We start from the raw sequence: 22203 nt of genomic DNA on the forward strand, positions 1-22203 counted from the left end.
AACATCTACCCCTCTTCCCCTATCCCATTCTCATGCCTTTGAACTGTGTAACTCAGTAGAGTCACACACAAGCTTTCCTGCTTCTCCAATTTGCAGAAGGCAGACTGTGGGACCTCTTCTTCTTACATACATACTTACATACATACATATATATATTATATTTCTTTGGAGAACACTGACATACAGATAACAACAAGACTTAATTCACAGAGATCCAGTGTTGGTAGATGAGTTAACACAGATAAACCACAGAGAAGTGTGCTTAGCATATATATGGCAAACGCTCAACACTGTTGTTGTTGTTATTGAGCCTTTTGAAAGCCTTTTGTTGTTATTCAGTCGCTCAGTCATGAACAACTCTTTGCTACCCTATTGACTGTATCACACCAGGCTTGCTTGTCTTTCCCTATCTCCTGTGGTTTGTTCAAACTCATGTCCTTTGAGTCAGTGATGCCATCCAACCATCTCATCCTTGTCACCTCCTCCTCCTGCCTACAGTACTACAGGAAAATACCCTGATACTGGGCAAGATTGAAGGTAGGAGGAGAAGGGGACGACAGAGGGTGAGATGGTTGGATGGCATCACTGACTCAATGGACATGAGTTGTGCAAACTACTGCAGATAGTGAAGGACAGGAAAGCCTGACGTACTACCATCCACAGGATCACAAAGAGTCAGACACAACTGAGCAACAACAAGTACATATATAGAACTGCAGTATTTTGGCTTATGCAGCACAAAACAACATGGGATTCCTGGCACCCAAACATAAATGCAATTATACATTCCACACTAGATTTAGCTACATAATGAAATCCAAATTACACCCCAAAACGCCCTATGTTTCTTATTAAACACTATTGTATTCATGACATATAATACAATAATAGGATAGATGTAGTTCTAAAACATTTCAGCTTATTTCCAGTCTATTGCTATCAGTCACAAGTCACAAGGTCTTGAATATATGCTCAAATTGTAATTTTCCTTACTGGCATCCTGAATATCTTAATATAAGTGCCTCATTTTGGATAAAAGCTAGTTTTGTGAACTCAAAGTGTGTAAGATTCTTAGTGATAATTCAAACTTTGTAAGGAAGAGTTTAGCTCCTTGTAGGGAAAAGGCAAATTAGCCAAGATGGTGTGGTTAGGCCCTCTCACCCCATGTTTTGTAAACAGTGACTTTGCATGGTTAGGTGACAGCTGAGATCGCTTATAGTACCGCACATACGCATCACGAGGAACTCGCTTGGTCAAGCGCTACTTTGTGCAGTATGTTTGTAAGAACTTTACTGTGAAAGCCCTGGCTACTACTGCATCACGTCTACATTGGGGCAGCATCATGGTTATGTTATGAGAGGTTATATTGTGGCTACTTTATGCTGTGTTGTGGTTGCTGCTATGGTTGCTACATGAGCCAGGAGAAAGGCTGAGTTTATGGCCACTTTGCCAGCCAGGAGAGAATAAATGTGTTTGCAGTTCCTACAGCATCTTGAGTCTTCCTCCAGCCTCTCAGCTCAAGCCTTGCATAACCTGAGTTCAACAAACAGTGCAGACATTTTGAACCGCAAGACAGTTGGCCTCATGAAAAGGATCAGCAATATGCTCCTTTACCAATCAATGTAGAAAACTCCTATTAAGGACTCAGCTTGTTTGTCACAGAGTGATTCTAGTTAGGGACTTTGGATTTGGGAAGCAAAGCAAACCTGAAGATATGATATACCTGGACTATAAAACCCTCTTTTTGACTCAGAATTAGAATTTCCAGTAGTCATGTATGGATGTGAGAATTGGACTATAAAGAAAACTGAGCAACGAAGAATTGATACTTTTGAATGGTGGTGTTGGAGAAGACTCTTTAGAGTCCCTTTGACTGCAAGGAGATCCAACCAGTCCCTTCTAAAGGAAGTCAGTCCTGAATATTCATTGGAAGGACTGATGCTGAAGCTAAAACTCCAGTACTTTAGCCACCTGATGGTGAAGAACTGACTCATTTGGAAAGAGCCTGATGCTAGGAAAGATTGAAGGCAGGAGGAGAAGGGGATGACAGAGGATGAGATGGTTGGATGGCATCACCAATGTGATGGACATGAGTTTGAGTAGGCTACAGGAGTTGGTGATGGACAGGGAAGCCTGATATGCTGCAGTCCACGAGGTCACAAAGAGTCAGACATGACTGAATGAATGAACTGAACTGAGCTAGAATTTCAAATGTCTTTTACACTGTAATATCAAATACTGTAATGCCTTTAAGTTAATTGCTAATAACAATCAATTCCATTTATTGAATGTCTATTATATGCTAGGAATAGAATGAAGTACCTTTACATAGATTTAATTTAAATCTTTTAAAAATTCAAAAACAAGAAAGCTTAAAATTTATACTACTTTTATTTTATCATGCATCTAGGTAATACAAATCAGTGTCAGGTCAGAGTGATGGATTTTTCCAACTACAAAATTATATTCTTGACCCATTTGACTATTTCACATCTGTATATAAAAATGCCAAAAGGTAGTTGTGGAGTAGTTGGCAGTAAGGTACGTGGTACAAATACAGACATAAATAAGAAGCTATCTGAGAGCCAAAATCCATAGGCCTATCCAGAAAGGTCTACAAATTCAACAAGTACAGCTTCTCAGGCCACCATATGAGAAGTATGTGATACATCTTGTATTCTTTGAGGAAGGGATTTATATATTAATATGAAGGTAGATAAGTGATAGCAAACATCTAAAAAATTTATTGAATAGTAATTGATTTAGTACATAAGAGTCCTTTAGGTACATTTTGAAGAACTCTTAGGAACTTATAATACTTGCTTTTTAGTATCATCACTGCATAATGTAATTTCTGGTTGACATCATTGCTTCCAATGCCAGTATTTGCCCAAGTCCTTTTTTTTTTTCCTCTCTATTTTTTCCTATTTCCACCAACAGATTAGAACTCAGTTCTCTGCATCTACTGCTATGTCCTGAAATTATAATTCTTACTTCTTTCAACCTGTCACTTCCAATAACCATAGGGGGAAAAAAGTACTATACAAGCCAGTTGGTTCCATTTAGTATTGTAGGGGGAAAGTATCTGCTTTTTGGATTAAATCATGCTTTAAAACCATGCCTATTTTGTTGACAGGAAGAAAAAAATATATATAATTTACATGTTTTAGTTATTCCTGTTTTAGTAGACTTCAGAGCTTTAATTCACCCTAGGTTTACTGTTGGATAAAATACTGAGAATTTCTATTTGTTGGTTCTCTGCCAGCTGTTTTCTCTGAGACTGGCAGCATGGTGTTTGCCAGAGTCACAATTACTTATGCCAGTCCCTATTAAAGCCTAAATGCTGTTTGCCCCACACACTTGTTTTTCTGACATAAAATTAGTTGTAATAAAGACTCATCAAAACCCTAAGTTAATTCAGAAGGTATTTTTTAATGTTATAACCAAATGAAGTTTCTTGTAGGAGTGGAATAATTACACAAAACATAAAGTATATTTCAATCACTTGCTCTGTACCTTGTTCAGTAATGGTACTGTGACACAATATGAAGAAATTTACCACATGGCCTATGGTCTTGAGAAGCTTCTAGTTTCATAGTGGAGGGAAAGGAGGTGGCAAAGCAAAGAAAATGTTTGCACAATAGCTACGGAATCAGATCAGGGTTTATGATTCAAAGATAGGCAGATTATAATTGTAAATAAGTTGAGAAGAGAAAGAAGATATTGTGTATCATCAAAGTCTTCATGAAGTAGGTGCAAATGGGTAGAAACTTTGAATGTACAATGGAACTCCATCCTCTTATAAAATAGTATAAAACTTTTAATTAGAACATAATCCACTGCTATGAAGATATAAGGTATATGCCAGTGAGAGGAGGATTTTATTCCTTCTAATTTATTGAATCATGATTTTTTTAATTTTTAACAAGTAATATTTTACAAGAAAAGTATTTATTTGAACAGAAAAGATGAATGAGGAGCTGCCTCAATGTAGAACACCAGTTTTACACTAAGCTGGTATTTACACAATTAATATTTAAAATCACATCCTGAAAGAGCTATGTAGATTTCACCTAGAGTGCTAAACATGTCAAGGTTCAAAAGGTATAAATCCTATTGTTCTCCACATGTTCATTTTCTTTACATTGTAATTGAAAATAAATTGGGAGGGGGCGGTCCTAAGATGGCGGAGGAATAGGATGGGGAAACCACTTTCTCCCTCACAAATTCATCAAAAGAACATTTCAACACTGAGCAAACTCCACAAAACAACCTCTGAATGCTGGCAGAGGACTTAGGCACCCAGAAAAGCAGATCATTGGCTTCAAAAACAGCGCAACTGAACAAGTGAGCCTAAAAAAAAAAAAAAAAATTGTCCACCACCACCTGCCCTGTGTCAGGACGGAAATCAGACACTGAAGAGACCAAACAGAAGAAGTTAAACAAAGGGAACCGCCTTGGAACTGATCCTACACTGCCCAGAACACCAGAGAAAGGAGAGAAGAATTCCAGCTCCACCCACCAGAACCCCAACACAAGCCTCCCTAACCAAGAAACCTTGGCAAGCAACTGACACAACCCCACCCACAGTGAGGAAACTCCATAATAAAGAGAACTCCACAAATTCCCAGAATTAGAAAGACCACACCAAATGCAGCAATATAACCAATATGAAGAGACAGAGGAATACTCAGCAGGTAAAGGAACAGGAGAAATGCCCACCAAACCAAACAAAAGAGGAAGAGAGAGGGAATCTACCTGAGAAAGAATTCCGAATATTGATAGTGAAAATGATCCAAAATCTTGAAATCAAAATGGAATCACAGATAAAAGCCTGGAGACAAGGATTGAGAAGATGCAAGAAAGGTTTAACAAGGACCTAGAAGAAATAAAAAAGAGTCAACATATAATGAATAATGCAATAAATGAGATCAGAAACACTCTGGAGGCAACAAATAGTTGAATAACGGAGGCAGAAGATAGGGTTAGAGAAATAGAAGATAGAATGGTAGAAATAAATGAATCAGAGGAAAAAAGAAAAATGAATTAAAAGAAATGAGGATAACCTCAGAGACCTCCAGGACAATATGAAACGCTCCAACATTCGAATTATAGGAGTCCCAAAAAAGAAGACAAAAAGAAAGACCATGAGAAAATCCTTGAGGAGATAACAGTTGAAAACTTCCCTAAAATGGGGAAGGAAATAATCACCCAAGTCCAAGAAACCCAGAGAGTTCCAAATAGGATAAACCCAAGGCGAAACACCCCAAGACACATATTAATCAAATTAACAAAGATCAAACACAAAGAACAAATATTAAATGCAGCAAGGGAAAAACAACAAATAACACACAAGGGGATTCCCATAAGGATAACAGCTGATCTTTCAATAGAAACTCTTCAGGCCAGTAGGGAATGGCAAGACATACTTAAAGTGATGAAAGAAAATAACCTACAGCCCAGATTACTGTGCCCAGCAAGGATCTCATTCAAATATGAAGGAGAAATCAAAAGCTTTACAGACAAGCTAAAGCTGAGAGAATTCAGCACCACCAAACCAGCTCTCCAACAAATTCTCAAGGATATTCTCTAGACAGGAAACACAAAAAGGGTGTATAAACCCGAACCCAAAGCAATAAAGTAAATGGCAATGGGATCATACTTATCAATAATTACCTTAAACGGAAATGGGTTGAATGCCCCAACCAAAAGGCAAAGACTGGCTGAATGGATACAAAAACAAGACCCCTCTATATGCTGCCTACAAGAGACCCACCTCAAAACAAGGGACACATACAGACTGAAAGTGAAGGGCTGTAAAAAAGATATATCATGCAGATAGAAACCAAAAGAAAGCAGGAGTGGCAATACTCATATCTGATAAAATAGACTTTAAAACAAAGGCTGTGAAAAGAGACAAAGAAGGCCACTACATAATGATCAAAGGATCAATCCGAGAAGATAACAATTATAAATATATACGCACCCAACATAGGAGCACCGCAATATGTAAGACAAATGCTAACAAGTATGAAAGGGGAAATTAACAATAACACAATAATAGTGGGAGACTTTAATACCCCACTCACACCTATGGACAGATCAACTAAACAGAAAATTAACAAAGAAACACAAACTTTAAATGATACAATAGACCAGTTAGACCTAATTGATATCTATAGGACATTTCACCCCAAAACAATAAATTTCACCTTTTTCTCAAGCGCTCATGGAACATTCTCCAGGATAGATCACATCCTGGGCCATAAATCTGACCTTGATGAATTCAAAAAAATCAAAATCATTCCAAGCATCTTTTCTGACCATAAGGCATTAAGATTAGATCTCAATTACAGGAGAAAAACTATTAAAAATTCCAACATATGGAGGCTGAACAACACACTTCTGAATAACCAACAAATCACAGAAGAAATCAAAAAAGAAATCAAAATATGCATAGAAACTAATGAAAATGAAAACACAGCAACCCAAAACCTGTGGGACACTGTAAAAGCAGTGCTAAGAGGAAAGTTCATAGCAATATAGGCATACCTCAAGAAACAAGAAAAAAGTCAAATAAATAACCTAACTCTACAACTAAAGCAACTAGAAAAGGAAGAATTGAAGAACCCCAGAGTTAGTAGAAGGAAAGAAATCTTAAAAATTAGGGCAGAAATAAATGCAAAAGAAACAAAAGAGACCATAGCAAAAATCAACAAAGCCAAAAGCTGGTTCTTTGAAAGGATAAATAAAATTGGCAAACCATTAGCCAGGCTCATCAAGAGGATATAAAATCAACACACAGAAATCCCTTGCATTCCTATACACTAATAATGAGAAAGTAGAAAAAGAAATTAAGGAAACATTACATTCACCATTGCAATGAAAAGAATAAAATACTTAGGAATATATCTACCTAAGAAACTAAAGACCTATATATAGAAAACTATAAAACACTGATGGAAGAAATCAGAGGACACTAATAGATGGAGAAATATACCATGTTCATGGATCGGAAGAATCAATATAGTGAAAATGAGTATACTACCCAAAGCAATCTACAGATTCAATGCAATCCCTATCAAGTTACCAGCGGTATTTTTCACAGAACTAGAACAAATAATTTCAAGATTTGTATGGAAATACAAAAAACCTCGAATAGCCAAAGCAATCTTGAGAAAGAAGAATGGAACTGGAAGAATCAACTTGCCTGACTTCAGGCTCTACTACAAAGCCACAGTCATCAAAACAGTATGGTACTGGCACAAAGACAGAAATATAGATCAATGGAACAAAATAGAAAGCCCAGAGAGAACTCCACACACATATGGACACTTTATCTTTGACAAAGGAGGCAAGAATATACAATGGATTAAAGACAATCTCTTTAACAAGTGGTGCTGGGAAAACTGGTCAACTTGTAAAAGAATGAAAATAGATCACTTTCTAACACCACACACAAAAATAAACTTAGATTAAAGATCTAAATGTAAGACCAGAAACTATAAAACTCCTAGAGGAGAACATATGCAAAACACTCTCCGACATACATCACAGCAGGATCCTCTATGATCCACCTCCCAGAATACTGAAAATAAAAGCAAAAATAAACAAATGGGATCTAATTAAAATTAAAAGCTTCTGCACAACAAAGGAAACTATAAGCAAGGTGAAAAGACAGCCTTCTGAATGGGAGAAAATAATACCAAATGAAGCAACTGACAAACAACTAATCTCAAAAATATACAAGCAACTCCTACAGCTCAATTCCAGAAAAATAAATGACCCAATCAAAAAATGGGCCAAAGAACTAAATAGAGATTTCTCCAAAGAAGACATACGGATGGCTAACAAACACATGAAAAGATGCTCAACATCACTCATTGTTAGAGAAATGCAAATCAAGACCACAATGAGGTACCACTTCACACCAGTCAGAATGGCTGCGATCCAAAAGTCTACAAGCAATAAATGCTGGAGAGGGTGTGGAGAAAAGGGAACCCTCTTACACTGTTGGTGGGAATGCAAACTAGTCCAGCCACTATGGAGAACAGTGTGGAGATTCCTTAAAAAATTGCAAATAGAACTGCCTTATGACCCAGCAATCCCACTGCTGGGCATACTCACTGAGGAAACCAGAATAGAAAGATACACATGTACCCCAGTGTTCATCGAAGCACTGTTTATAATAGCCAGGACATGGAAACAACCTAGATATCCATCAGCAGATGAATGGATAAGAGAGCTGTGGTACATATACACAATGGAGTATTACTCAGCCATTAAAAAGAATACATTTGAATCAGTTCTAATGAGATGGATGAAACTGGAGCCTATTATACAGAGTGAAGTAAGCCAGAAAGAAAAACACCAATACAGTATACTAACACATATATATGGAATTTAGAAAGATGGTAATGATGACCCTGTATGCAAGACAGCAAAAGAGACACAGATGTGTAGAGTGGACTTTTGGACTTAGAGGGAGATGGAGAGGGTGGGATGATTTGGGAGAATGGCATTGAAACATGTGTACTATCATGTAAGGAATGAATCACCAGTCTGTGTTCGATGCAGAATGCAGAATGCTTGGGGCTGGTGCACGGGGATGATCCGGAGTGATGATGTGAGGTGGGAGGGGGGGTTCATGTTTGGGAGCTCATGTACACCCGTGGCGGATTCATGTCAATGTATGCCAAAACCAATACAGTATTGTAAAGTAAAATAAAGTAAAAAAATAAATAAATTGAGAGAATTAGGCTAGGAGTATATACTAAAAAGTATTTCTAAACAACATTACTTTTATGTAGATCAAAGTAGATATTTCAAAAGTGTAGCAAACCAAAGCACTTAGAAGTATTTGGGCATGTCCATTAGTTTTTTAAGTGTCAGTTTAATTTGACTTTTATTTTATAAGAAAAGACAGCACACCTAGGAGGATAAAAATGAAGGTAAACATAAATATTAAATAAAATAAATGTATAAAGTAAATTGTTTAGTTTTGAGTGAATGTTCTTAAGGTCATTAAGGATCTATAATGCTATAAAATAAAACCCAAGTATCTGGTAGACTAGAAGGTGAATATAAGAAATTTCAAACTTTGTTTTAAGGGAACTTAATTTTTTGTTTTGTTTCATGGCGTTGTTTGTTTTAAGAAAAATTAAATACTGGTTTTTAAAAAGTCAAATTTTCTGAGTTTAATTAGTTCCATTAGATTGCTGTTTGTCATTATATACTCACAGCCTCAGCATAAATAACAAATAATTTCTTACTAAAACTAAAAAATTTTAAGTGGAACTCTGTCATTAGAGCATTTTCCAGCTTTAAGATTACTGAAGATAATAGTCTCAATGTTTCCATTAGGACTTGATAGCAGCATCTTTAATGGGATTAATTTTACAAAATTACTCTGATAAACAAAACACAAAATTTAAGTGTTTTATCTTGAAACAAGTGCCAACAAATAGCAAGTTAAAGGTTTCAGCAACAGATGGCTCTTGAAAATATAATATTTTTCCATCTGTAAATGATACAGTTTTTAAAAACCTCATATTTCTAGGTTATTAGTAAAATTATCATTTCTTTACATACATATACAGAGAAAATTCTCTGTATCAGTAACTTTTAATTTTGATCAGGAAATTAAGACAACTATATTTGCTTTTTTAGAAAGCTAATTTGTTAAGGAAATGTCTTTAACAAACTGAGCTAAAGAAAAATTTTCCTTGAAAAAAATCTTATTTTTTTAAATGTAACACTATTTAGGAATATTGAGATCTGTGTTTTTGAATAGGTGTAGTATTATTTGTACTAGTGCTTATTGCAATGAAGCATTATCTATATGATCCTTTAAAATGATTTTTGGTTCACATTAAAAAGAACAAAATGCTCATATTTCTACCTATTGAATACATATTATAGAAGTAAGTTGTAGATGCTTTTTATTTCTTGGTTCATCATTTGAAATAAATTTTGGGAAGAGTTTTATGACTGAATATTTTACTACCAAGCATATGCATTTAAAAGTGAAACACCAGATATTGGACTTAAAATTAGAGTTCTCAGTCTAGTATTTTGCTTATATGTTTATTCAATAAACACAGAAGACATCAAGATGAATGTGATTTTCCATGTGAATAAAGACTTCAAGTCCCATAAGGGAGTCAGTCAAACAAACAGATAATTTAAAATATTGTAGAGACAAAGAGGAATGCTCACTTTTCAATAAAAAATAATAATAATTGAGTTGAAAGCATAAAGATTAATTTCATGAAAGGAGCCAGGAAGGGGAAGTCATCAGAATACCAGTCAGTTTAATGGCAACATGACACCATAATTCTAAATAAAGTTAATAAACTAACTTTTAACAATTAAATAAAGTTAATTGAGAAACTGTTAACATGTAAAAGAGTTTCATATTTACTGTGTTGTTCTGGCTGCATGAGTAACACTTCATACAGTTCAGAGCACAATATTTACAAAGGACACTGAGGAACCAAACCGTATTTGAGAGAGACCAGGACAATAATAATAGAAACCACTTATGAGAAGTGTTTGAGGAAACTGAACAAACTTGAGATGTGACATTTATGTCAGATATCAGAATAAGGGTTACTCTAAGGAGAATTCATTTCCATAAAGAGAAAAAAATAAGTAGATACAAATTATTGGGAGGCAAGTTTTTATTTAATAACAGTAAGGAAAGTATGATAAATTATTTGATCCATCTAACAACACAGATCTTGTTGTACATAGTATTAAAGCCAGTGTCCTTGGAATTATTCAAGTAGGTACCCAATGAAAGAAGTAGTACTACTGATGGCAGAATTGGTAATAATATAATAGTGGTAGTAATAGTAATAGTATTAATAGTAATAGTAGTAAAGGCAAGGCTTTGTTTGAAAGCTTGTTACGTATTCCCTATTTACATGCATTTTCCTAGTTACATATTAATTATTTCTGTCTCAGAAAAGGGAAAGTGAAGCAAGGACCTATTGATCTGTGGCCAAGACCTCATATCCAGTAAGTGCTGTGTGGGCTCAAAAAGCTAATTCAGATCCAGTTCATTTTCCTTAACACCTATGACTTAGGAAATATTTTTACCAAGGTAGCCCTAATATAATAGAAATTCAAGCTTATATTGGGTTGGCCAAAATGGTCCTTAGGCTTTTTCTGCAATATCTTACCGAAAAACCTAAACAAACTTTTTGGTCAACCCAATACTATATGGAGATCTCTGGGAATGAAATGTGCTACCACCTGCTGTAAAACCAACATTTAATTTTCTATGTTTTAGTTTAAAGTTTAGTGAAACCTGTGTCTGTTGGAAATAGGTCCACTTTGATTTTGACATTAAAACGTTAAAATATTTCTCATAAAATATGTGAGAAAAAGAATTCTCCAGTTCGATTTTGTGAAGACAGTTCATGCATCATATGAAGATCAGTATTGGCATTAATGAGACAGCAGATTCTGTCCCTCCAGCTAATGTTATTCTTCTGCAAATCCACTGTAACTACCTACCCTCTACAGACCCTGCAAAAGTAAAATTACTATTTTTGAATGATCAAAGATAAAGACATTTATAGTCCATATTATATAAACAGACATAGCCATTAGACAAGACCTTTGGGGGTCAGTCATCTTGGCAGTGTTCTTGCACTTCTGTGTCCCATATAAAAAGGGATTGAGTTCTCATCCACAACTGATCAGCCTCTTCTCTCTGACTCTCACCCCCAAGGGTTCTACAGACTTTTCAGGCTCTCTATCCCTCTGTCTGTCTTCATACTGGAACATTCCAAATCCAAGATGAAAATAAACAGATCCTATTTTAAAACATATTAATATGGATGGATTCTGTTTTCATCATGACCATTTTCATTTTGAATGATGTTTGCTTATTTAAGAACACTTAGGAGAGGAACATTTCTAACTCCTAGCATAATACTATTTATTATAATATTAAAGTACTATTTCTGACTTCTGTTAGTACTCCATGATATAATTTTCTCTATATTGCTTGTGTGTATGTCTCTGTGTGTGTATGTATGTGTATATATATAGGAGTTGCAAATTTTTTAATTTACTTTCCTAAATACTGTGTGATATTAATTCTCTAGGGAGATACTCAGGTTCAAGTACTGTTTTTAGTTTATTTCTCCTTGTGATGCAAAGCAATATGTTGCAATGAATATTGCAGAGAAAATGTGTGCTTTGTAAAGGTGAATATTTATAAGATGACATATAAGAAATATTTAAATTCTTTTTTTTTAACTTTAGGTTATAAATGTATTTGTTGTTGTTCAGTTGCTAAGGCATGTCCAACTCTTTGTGATCCCATGGCCTGCAGCATGCCAGGCTTCCCTGTCCTTCACCACCTCCTGGAGTTTGCTCAAACTTATGTCCATTGAGTCAATGATGTCATCCAACCATCTCAACTTTTTCACCCCCGTCTCCTCCTGCCTTCAATGTTTCCCAGCATCAGGGTCTTTTCCAGTGAGTTTGCTCTTCACATCATGTGGCCAGGATATTTGGAGCTTCAGCTTCAGTCCTTTCAATGAATATTTGGTGTTGATATTCTTTGGATTGACTAGTTTGATCCACTTGCTCTCCAAGGGACTCACTCAGTAGTCTTCTCCAGCACCATAGTTTGAAATCATCCATTCTTTGGCAGTCAGCCTTCTTTATGGTCCAACTCTCACATCCATACACGACTACTGGAATTAACATACCTTTAACTAGGATGGATCTTTCTCAGAAAGGTGATGTCTCAAACTGGCTAGGTTTGGCAGGGCTTTTCCTTCAACGAGCAGATGTCTTTTACTTTCATGGCTGCAGTCACCATCCACAGTGATTTCAGAGACCAAGAAAATAAAGTCTGTCACTGTTTCCATGTTTCCCCATCTATTTGCCATGTAGTGATGGGAATGGATGCCATGAACTTAAGATTTTTTTTTAAATATAAATTTATTTATTTTAATTGGAGGTTAATTGCTTTACAATATTGTATTGGTTTTGCCATACATCAACATGAACTTAGTTTTTTGAATGTTAAGTTTCAAGCCAGCTATTTCACTCTCCTCTTTCAACTTCATCAATCTTGATTCCCGCTTGAGATTCATCCAGCCCAGCATTTTGCATGATGTACTCAGCATAGAAGTTAAATAAGCAGGCTGACAATATACAGCCTTGACAGGTTCCTTTCCCAATTTTGAACCAGTCCATTGTTCCATCTCTAGTTCTAGCTGTTTCTTCTTGACCTGCATACAGGCTTCTCAGGAGGCAGGTAAGATCATCTGGTATTCTCAACACTTTTAAGAATTTTCCACAGTTTATTGTGATCCACACAGGCAAAGGCTTTAGCATAGTCAGTGAAGCAGAGCTTCAGTTCAGTTCAGTCGCTCAGTCATGTCCGACTCTTTGTGACCCCATGAACTGCAGCACACCAGGCTCCCCTGTCCATCACCAGCTCCCGGACCTTACTCAAATTCATGTCCATTGAGTTGTGATGCCATCAATCCATCTCATCCTCTGTCATCCCCTTCTCCTCCTGCCTTCAATCTTTCCAAGCATCAGGGTCTTTTCAGATGAGTCAGTTCTCTGGATCAGGTGGCCAAAGTATTGGAGTTTCAATTTCAACATCAGTCATTCCAATGAATATTCAGGACTGATTTCCTTCGGGATGGACTGGTTGGTGCTCTTTGCAGTTCAAGGGACTCTCAAAGTCTTCTCCAACACCACAGTTCGAAAGCATCACTTCTTTGACACTCAGTTTTCTTCACAGTCCAATTATCACATCCATTCATGACCACTGGAAAAACCATAGCTTTGACTAGATGGGCCTTTGTTAGCAAAGTGATATCTCTGCTTTTTAATATGCTGTCTAGGTAGGTCATAACTTTCCTTCCAAGGAGCAAGTGTCTTTGAAATTCATGGCTGCAAGACACCATCTGCAGATATTTTGGAGGCCAAAAAAATAGTCTCTCACTATTTCCATTGTTTCTCCATATATTTGCCATGAAGTGATGGGACCAGATGCCATGATATTAGTTTTATGAATGTTGAGTTTTAAGCCAACTTTTTCCACTCTCCTCTTTCATTTATATCAAGAGGCTCTTTATTTCTTCTTTGCTTTCTGGCATAAGTTTGTTGTCATCTGAATATCTGAGGTTATTGATATTTCTCCCAGCAATCTTGATTCCCTCTTGTGCTTCTTCCAGCCCAGCATTTCTCTTGATGTACTCTGCATATAAGTTAAGTAAGAAGGGTACCATAATACAGCCTTGATGTACTCCTTTCCCAATTTGGAACCAGTCGTTGTTCCATGTCCAGTTCTAACTGTTGCTTCTTAAACTGCATACAGATTTCACAGGAGTCAGGTAAGGTGGTCTGGTATTCCCATTTCTTTAGAATTTTCCACAGTTTGTTCTGATCCACAGAGTTAAAGGCTTTGGCCTAGTCAATAAAGCAGAAGTAGATGTTTTTCTAGAACTCTCTCACTTTTTGATGATCCAGAGGATGTTGGCAATTTGATCTCTGGTTCCTGTGCCTTTTCTAAGTCTAGCTTGTACATCTGGAATTTCTCAGTTCACATAATGCTTAAGTAAACCCTAAAAGATTTTGAGCATTTCCTGACTAGCATGGGAAATGAGCACAATGATACTGCAGTTTCAACATATTTGGCATTTCCCTTCTTTGGAATTGGAATGAAACTTATCTGTCCAGTCCTGGTGCCTCTGCTGTTTTCCAAATTTGCTGGCATATTGGAAGCAGTACTTTCACAGCATCATCTTTTAGGATTTGAAACAGCTCAACTGGAATTCCATTACTTCCACTAGCTTTGTTTGTAGTAATGCTTCTTAAGGCCTGTTTGACTTCACACTCCAGGATGTCTGAGTGACCACCATAGTGGTTTTGTGGGTCATTAAGACTTTTGGTACAGTTCTTCTGTGTATTCCTGCCATCTCTTCTTAATCTCTTCTGCTTCCGTCAAGTCCTTACTATTTCTGTCCTTTATTGCGCCCATCTTTGCATGAAATGTTCCTTTGGTATCTCTAATTTTCTTGAGGATATTTTTAGTCTTTCGCATTCTATTTTCCTCTATCTTGGCATTGCTCACTTAAGAAGGCTTTCTTATCTCTCCTTGCTATTCTTTGGAACTCTACATTCAATTAGGTATATTTTCCCCTTTCTCCTTTGTTTTTTGCTTCTCTTTCCTTCTCAGATATTTGTAAGGCCTCCTCAGGCAAATGTTTGCCTTGTTAAATTTCTATTTTGGGGGATGATTTTGGTTACCATCTCCTATACAGTATTACAAACCTCCATCCATAGTTCTTCAGGCACTCTGTATTAGATCTAATCCCTTGAATCTATTTGTCATTTCTACTGTATAATCATAAGGGATTTGATTTAGGTCACACCTGAATGGCCTAGTGGTTTTCCCTACTTTCTTCAATTTAAGTATGAATTTGGCAATAAGGAGCTCATGGTCATAGCCAGAGTCAGCTTCCCGTCTTGTTTTTGCTGACTGTGTAGAACTTCTCCATCTTTGGCTGCAAAGAATATAATCAGTCTGCTTTTGGTATTGACCATCTGGTAATGTCCATGTGTAGATTTGTCTCTTGTGTTGCTGGAAGAGGGTGTTTGCTATGACCAGTGCATTCTATTGGCAATAGTCTATTAGCTTTTGCCCTGCTTCATTTTGTACTCCAAGGCCAAATTTGCCTGTTACTTCAGGTATCCCTTGACTTCTACTTTTGCATTCCAGTCCCCTATGATGAAAAAGACATCTTTTTCTTTTCTTTTTCTGTTTGGTGTTAGTTCTAAAAGTTCTTGTAGATCTTCATAGAACTGTTTGACTTCAGCTTCTTCAGTGTTAGCAGTTGGGAGCATGGGCTTGGATAACTGTGATGTTGGAATGTTTCCCTTTAAAATGAACCAAAATCATTCTGTTGTCTTTGAGATTTCACCCAAGTGCTGCATTTCAGCCTGGAAAAGGGCATGGTAACCCACTCTGGTGTGCTTGTCTGGAGACTCCCATGGGAAAAGGAGCCTGGAGGGCTATAGTCCATGGTGTCTCAGAGTCAGTCATGACTGGAGGAACTTAGCATGCACACAAGCACTGCATTTTGGACTCTTTTGTTGACTGTGACAGTGAAAGTGTAAGTTGCTCAGTTATATCCAACTCTTTGTGACCCCATATACTAAACAGTCTGTGGAATTCTCCAGGCCAGAATACTGGAGCGGGTAGCCTTTCCCTTCTCCAGGAGATCTTCCCAACCCAGGGACTGAACCCAGGTTTCCCACATTGCAGGCGGATTCTTTACCAGCTGAGCCACAGGGAAGCCCTGTTGACTGTGAGGGCTACTCTATTCTTTAGGGATTCTTTCCCACAGTAGTAGATATAATGGCCATCTGAATTAAATTCACCCATTCCTGTCCATTTTAGTTCACTGATTCCTAAAATGTCAGTGTTCATTTAGCTTTTACACATGTTAATTATCTTTGAATTCTACTTCATGAATAAACATTGCTACATATGATAGTCTTTTAAGACCTATTATGCAACCAGCATGACTTTTCTAAGTAATCATTTGCTCCATGATATACATAATATTACATATATGTATATGTGGGTCTATATATGGACTGAGGATACTCAAGGGAGCTGTGCTGAATTAGAATTCACTTTGTGTTTTGTTTTACTCTTGACATAAATTACAACATAAACAGTATGCAATATGTAATGAAAATTTTGTTAACTATTAGGCTCTTGAGCTTTGGTCATTGTTACCATTTTGTATTCTGATGTGAATATTAGTATGTCTGATGTAGAAGTTATAAAGTGCTTTAAAGATTTACACTGGCAGGGATAAAAATAAAAGGGCCATCAATTCTCATGTTTCAAGGCGTTAGCTGCTTTCCAGATGGCTTGGTGGAAAATATACCCTGTGGTACAGTATTAGGTGCATTAACTAGGTTTTATGTTTTTTTTTTTTTTTTTTAAAGTTAGCAATGGTGACTTAGAACAAAATAGTCAAATAAATGACTTTATTGTGCTTTGCCAATTCCAACAGACAGTTTTCAGTTTGTATAAAATCAGAAATCAAACACATCTCACATTTCTATAGCTTTCACAAAGTACATGAAATTATTGCCGCTTATGAGATATTGAACATTTTTTCCTTTTTCAACACCTTTTAACAGATAATTATCACTTTTATTGTAAAATTTGTGGGTAAAATATTCATTTACTTCTCTAATCTTAAGTGCTGAATATTTTTGAAGGATATTAAGAAAGAGAAGAATTTGATGTGTTCTGATAAGTCCATAAGTCAAAAATGCAGTATTGATTGGATTTCAATGACTATATTCTATTGAAAATTCAATTATTGAACTAAGAATTTAAAGTCTTAAACCTTAAAAAATGAGTACAGAGATAGATTCTTTCTTCTTAAAATTTGGCATACATCACAGCTACCTGAAAATTTCTTTAAAATAGAGTATCCTTTCTAGGATTTCAGAGTCATTAATGCTTATCATAACATCAAGCTTTTAATATTTTATGTAATGCTAAAAATAAGTGTGATGTGTATTTGGACAGTATTCCAAAAATATAAGTAATACTTCTATTATATTTTTGAGTTAAAAAGTTCAACATATTTGAAATTGTAGTTCATCTTTTAATAAATTTAAAGATAATATTTTAATAGCATTGGGTTAATAGATGAATATATCTTCTATATAGTTAAATCTTTATTTTCTCTCAGTCATTTTATAGTTTTCAATGCATATTTTTTTCAAAATCTGATTATTCTTAAGCATTTTATATTTGAACAGTTATTTTAAATGCATTATTTTAATATTTTCCCCATTGATTCTTGAGAGAAATGAAAATGCAATTGATTCTGTTTCAGTTCAGTTCAGTTGCGTAGTCATGTCCAACTCTTTGCAACCCCATGAATTGTAGCACACCAGGCCTCCCTATCCATCACCAACTCCTGGAGTTCACTCAGACTCACATCCATCGAGTCAGTGAAGCCATCCAGCCATCTCATCCTCTGTTGTCCCCTTGTCCTCCTGCCCCCAGTACCTGCCAGCATCAGAGTCTTTTCCAATGAGTCAGCTCTTCGCATGAGGTGGCCAAAGTACTGGAGTTTCAGCTTTAGCATCATTCCTTCCAAAGAACACCCAGGGCTGATTTCCTTTAGAATGGACTGGTTGGATCTCCTTGCAGTCCAAGGGACTCTCAAGAGTCTTCTGCAACACCACAGTTCAAAAGCATCAATTCTTCAGCACTCAGCTTTCTTTGTAGTCCAACTCTCACATCGATACATGACCACTGGAAAAACCATAGCCTTGACTAGATGGACCTTTGCTGGCAAAGTAATGTCTCTGCTTTTGAATATGCTATCTAGGTTGGTCATAACTTTTCTTCCAAGGAGTAAGTGTCTTTTAATTTCATGGCTGCAGTCACCATCTGCAGTGATTTTGGAGCCCCAAAAAATAAAGTCTGACACTGTTTCCAGTGTTTACTCCAGAGTAAATCATAAAAATGTGTACCAGGTAATATTTATAAGAAATTTCTTTGCAGTACTCTGCACAATTCCAAAAAATGCAAATACATGAAACAATAGTCTACTTTAAATAGGCCAAGTAAAGCAAGATGTTGAAGCTGAAACTCCAATAATTTGGCCACCTCATGCGAAGAGTTGACTCATTGGAAAAGACCCTGATGATGGGAGGGATTGGGAGCAGGAGGAGAAGGGGATGACAGAGGATGAGATGGCTGGATGGCATCACTGACTCAATGGACATGAGTTTGAGTGAACTCCGGGAGTTGGTGATGGACAGGGAGGCTTGGCGTGCTGCGATTCATGGGGTTGCAAAGAGTCAGACGTGACTGAGCAACTGAACTGAACTGAAAGCATGATATTCATGTATTGAAAATAAATGATAACTATATGCAACATCTTAAATTAAAACATACATGAGAATGAAAAAAAAGCTAGTTTTTGAAGACCACATATTATATAATTCTATATAATTTAAAAATCAAACAGTACTTTTTTTAGATGAAATGACTTTTTAACATTATGGAAATAGCAAGGACCGATTTGATTTAATTGTTACCAAGAAGGGGAGACAAAATAATTGAATAGATGAGAAAAATACTGATTTGGTAATACCAGTGTTTAATATTTATTAACTACTGTATTAAGTATATATTTAAATACTAAATGTAAATATTTAAGTATTTTATTTAAACATGCAAATATTAAATATATTTCAAATACTGTATTGAGTATTTAATATTTAAAATGGAGATATTTAATAGGTACTTATTCTAATTATATATATTCTTCATCCAAATCATTATATTAAAAAAAAAGGTACATTATATACATAGGTAAAATATGTTTTACAATATTGATATTTTATTCAGTAACTGATTCAATAAAATATGTCAATATTTGTTATTAATATTAATATGCCAGGAAGTATTCTAGATTGTGTTTTGTACAGCAGAGGGGGGAAGAGCAAAAAATATATATATACCCTCCTTTTACGAAGGTTATGTTTTCATAGGTGCAGCTAGACTTCATAATTGAGCAAATAACTATGAAACACAAAGACGGGTTATTAAAAAAAAAATACGGTGTGTCATCTGTGGTGAGAGGCAGAGATCAAGGGGCAGAGAAGATAAAATCAGACCCATATTTATGGACATGATGTTATCAAAGGCATGGGTATAAGTGCTAGCATTAAGGGATTTGAAGGCCGTCATGTGCTTGAAAATGTTACTGACTATGTGGAGTAAATATTGAAGCTCTCAGCTTGACACCACCATAAATGAGATGGGAGGGGGTGGGCCTAGCACACCAGGGTCAAAGACAGATGCAGGAAAGGTTAAGTAAGTAAGTTTCTAAAGGGTAAGTAAGAAAAGAATGGATTCAATTTGGAAGAGAATGAAAATGTTTAATAAATTATAGGTCCCATTACATTTGAATATTTATTGGAATTGGGATATTAGAGATAGAATATTCAACAGACATATGGCTGTGTTCCAGAAAGTGGCATTTAAATAGAGATAATGTCATTAGAAATAATAGGTTTTTCATATATCATCACATAAATGAGTAGCTGAGATGGCATACAGGATAAAAGTCAAGGTGATAGAAGAATAGGCTACTGAAAGGATCTGATGTGGTGGTACTGAAATAATAAATTATGTAAGAAGAGAGGGTGAATTCAGGTGTTAAAATCTTCAATCAGTATAAAGGAAGCGACCTGTAATTCCAGAGAGCTGAATGCCTTGAGACCCACAGAAAACTATATGCAAGTGGCTCTGAGGAGCCTGGAGAATATATGCTCAATCTCAAGGTTCCTGGGAGTGGAGCTTGGTAACAACAACCCACTCTACACACACACACATAGGCAATTGAGAGAGTTGTGACTTTACACATACTAATCTCTGAACAGTAGGGTCATGTTCATCAGCCTGCTTTGAGTAAGAAAGAAGGTGAAGAAAACACTCAGGGTGGGGGTCATTATATACAGGCCTTTTCAGATAATTGGGTTCTGTTCACAGGAACACAGTAAAAGAGTTTCTAGGAATCAATCAGTTCAGTCGCTCAGTCATGTCCAGTTCTTTGCGATCCCTGAACCACAGCACGCCAGGCCTCCCTGTCCATCACAAACTCTCGGAGTTTACCCAAACTCATGTCCATTGAGTCAGTGATGCCATCCAGCCATCTTATTCTCTGTCATCCCCTTCTCCTCCTGCCTTCAATCTTTCCCAACTTAAGGGTCTTTTCAAATGAGTCAGCTCTTTGAATCAGGTGGCCAAAATACCGGAATTTCAGCTTCAACATCAGTCCTTCCAATAAACATCCAGGATTGATTTCCTTTAGGATGGACTGGTTGGATCGCTTTGCAGTCCAACGGACTCTCAAGAGTCTTCTCCAACACCACAGTTCAAAAGCATCAATTCTTCAGAGCTCAACTTTCTTTATAGTCCAACTCTCACATCCAAACATGACCACTGGAAAAACCATATCCTTGACTAGATGGACCTTTGTTGACAAAGTAATGTCTCTGCTTCTTAATATGCTGTCTAGGTTGGTCATAACTTTCCTTCCAAGGAGTAAGTGTCTTTTAATTTCATGGCTGCAGTTACCATTTGCAGTGATTTTGGAGCCCAGAAAAATAGTCAGCCACTGTTTCCACTGTTTCCCCTTCTATTTGACATGAAGTGATGGGAGCAGATGCCATGGTCTTAGTTTTCTGAATTTTCAGCTTTAAGCCAACTTTTTCACTCTCCTCTTTCACTTTCATCGAGAGGATTTTTAGTTCCTCTTCACTTTCTGCCAAGGGTGGTGTCATCTGTATATCTGGGGTTATTGATATTTCTCCTGGCAATCTTGATTCCAGCTTGCGCTTCCTCCAGCGAGGCATTTCTCATGGTGTATTCTGCATATAAGTTAAATAAGCAGGGTGACAGTATCCAGCCTTGACATACTCCTTTTCCTATTGGAACCAGTCTGGTGTTCCATGTCCAGTTCTAACTGTTGCTTCCTGACCTGCATACAGATTTCTCAAGAGGCAGGTCAGGTGGTCTGGTATTCCCATCTCTTTCAGAATTTTCCACAGTTTCTTGTGATCCACACAGTCAAAGGCTTTGGCATAGTCAATAAAGCAGAAATAGATGTTTGTCTAGAACTCTCTTGCTTTTTCGATGATCCAGTGGGTGTTGGCAATTTGATCTCTGGTTCCTCTGCCTTTCCTAAAACCAGCTTGAACATCTGGAAGTTCACAGTTCATGTATTGCTGAAGCCTAGCTTGGAGAATTTTGAGCATTACTTTCCTAGCGTGTGAGATGAGTGCAATTGTGAGGTAGTTTGAGCATTCTTCGGCATTGCCTTTCTTTGGGATTGGAATGAAAACTGACCTTTTCCAGTCCTGTGGCCACTGCTGAATTTTCCAAATTTCCTTGCATATTGAGTGCAGCACTTTCACAACATCATCATTTAGGATTTGAAATAGCTCCACTGGCATTCCATCACCTCCACTAGCTTTATTCGTAGTGATGCTTTCTAAGGCACAGTTGACTTCCCATTCCAGGATGTCTGGCTCTAGGTGAGTGATCACATCATTGTGATTATCTAGGTCATGAAGATCTTTTTTGTATAGCTCTTCTGTGTA

The sequence above is a fragment of the Capricornis sumatraensis genome, chromosome 17, assembly GCF_032405125.1.
Source record: "Capricornis sumatraensis isolate serow.1 chromosome 17, serow.2, whole genome shotgun sequence".
NCBI classification, from domain to species: Eukaryota; Metazoa; Chordata; class Mammalia; order Artiodactyla; family Bovidae; genus Capricornis; species Capricornis sumatraensis.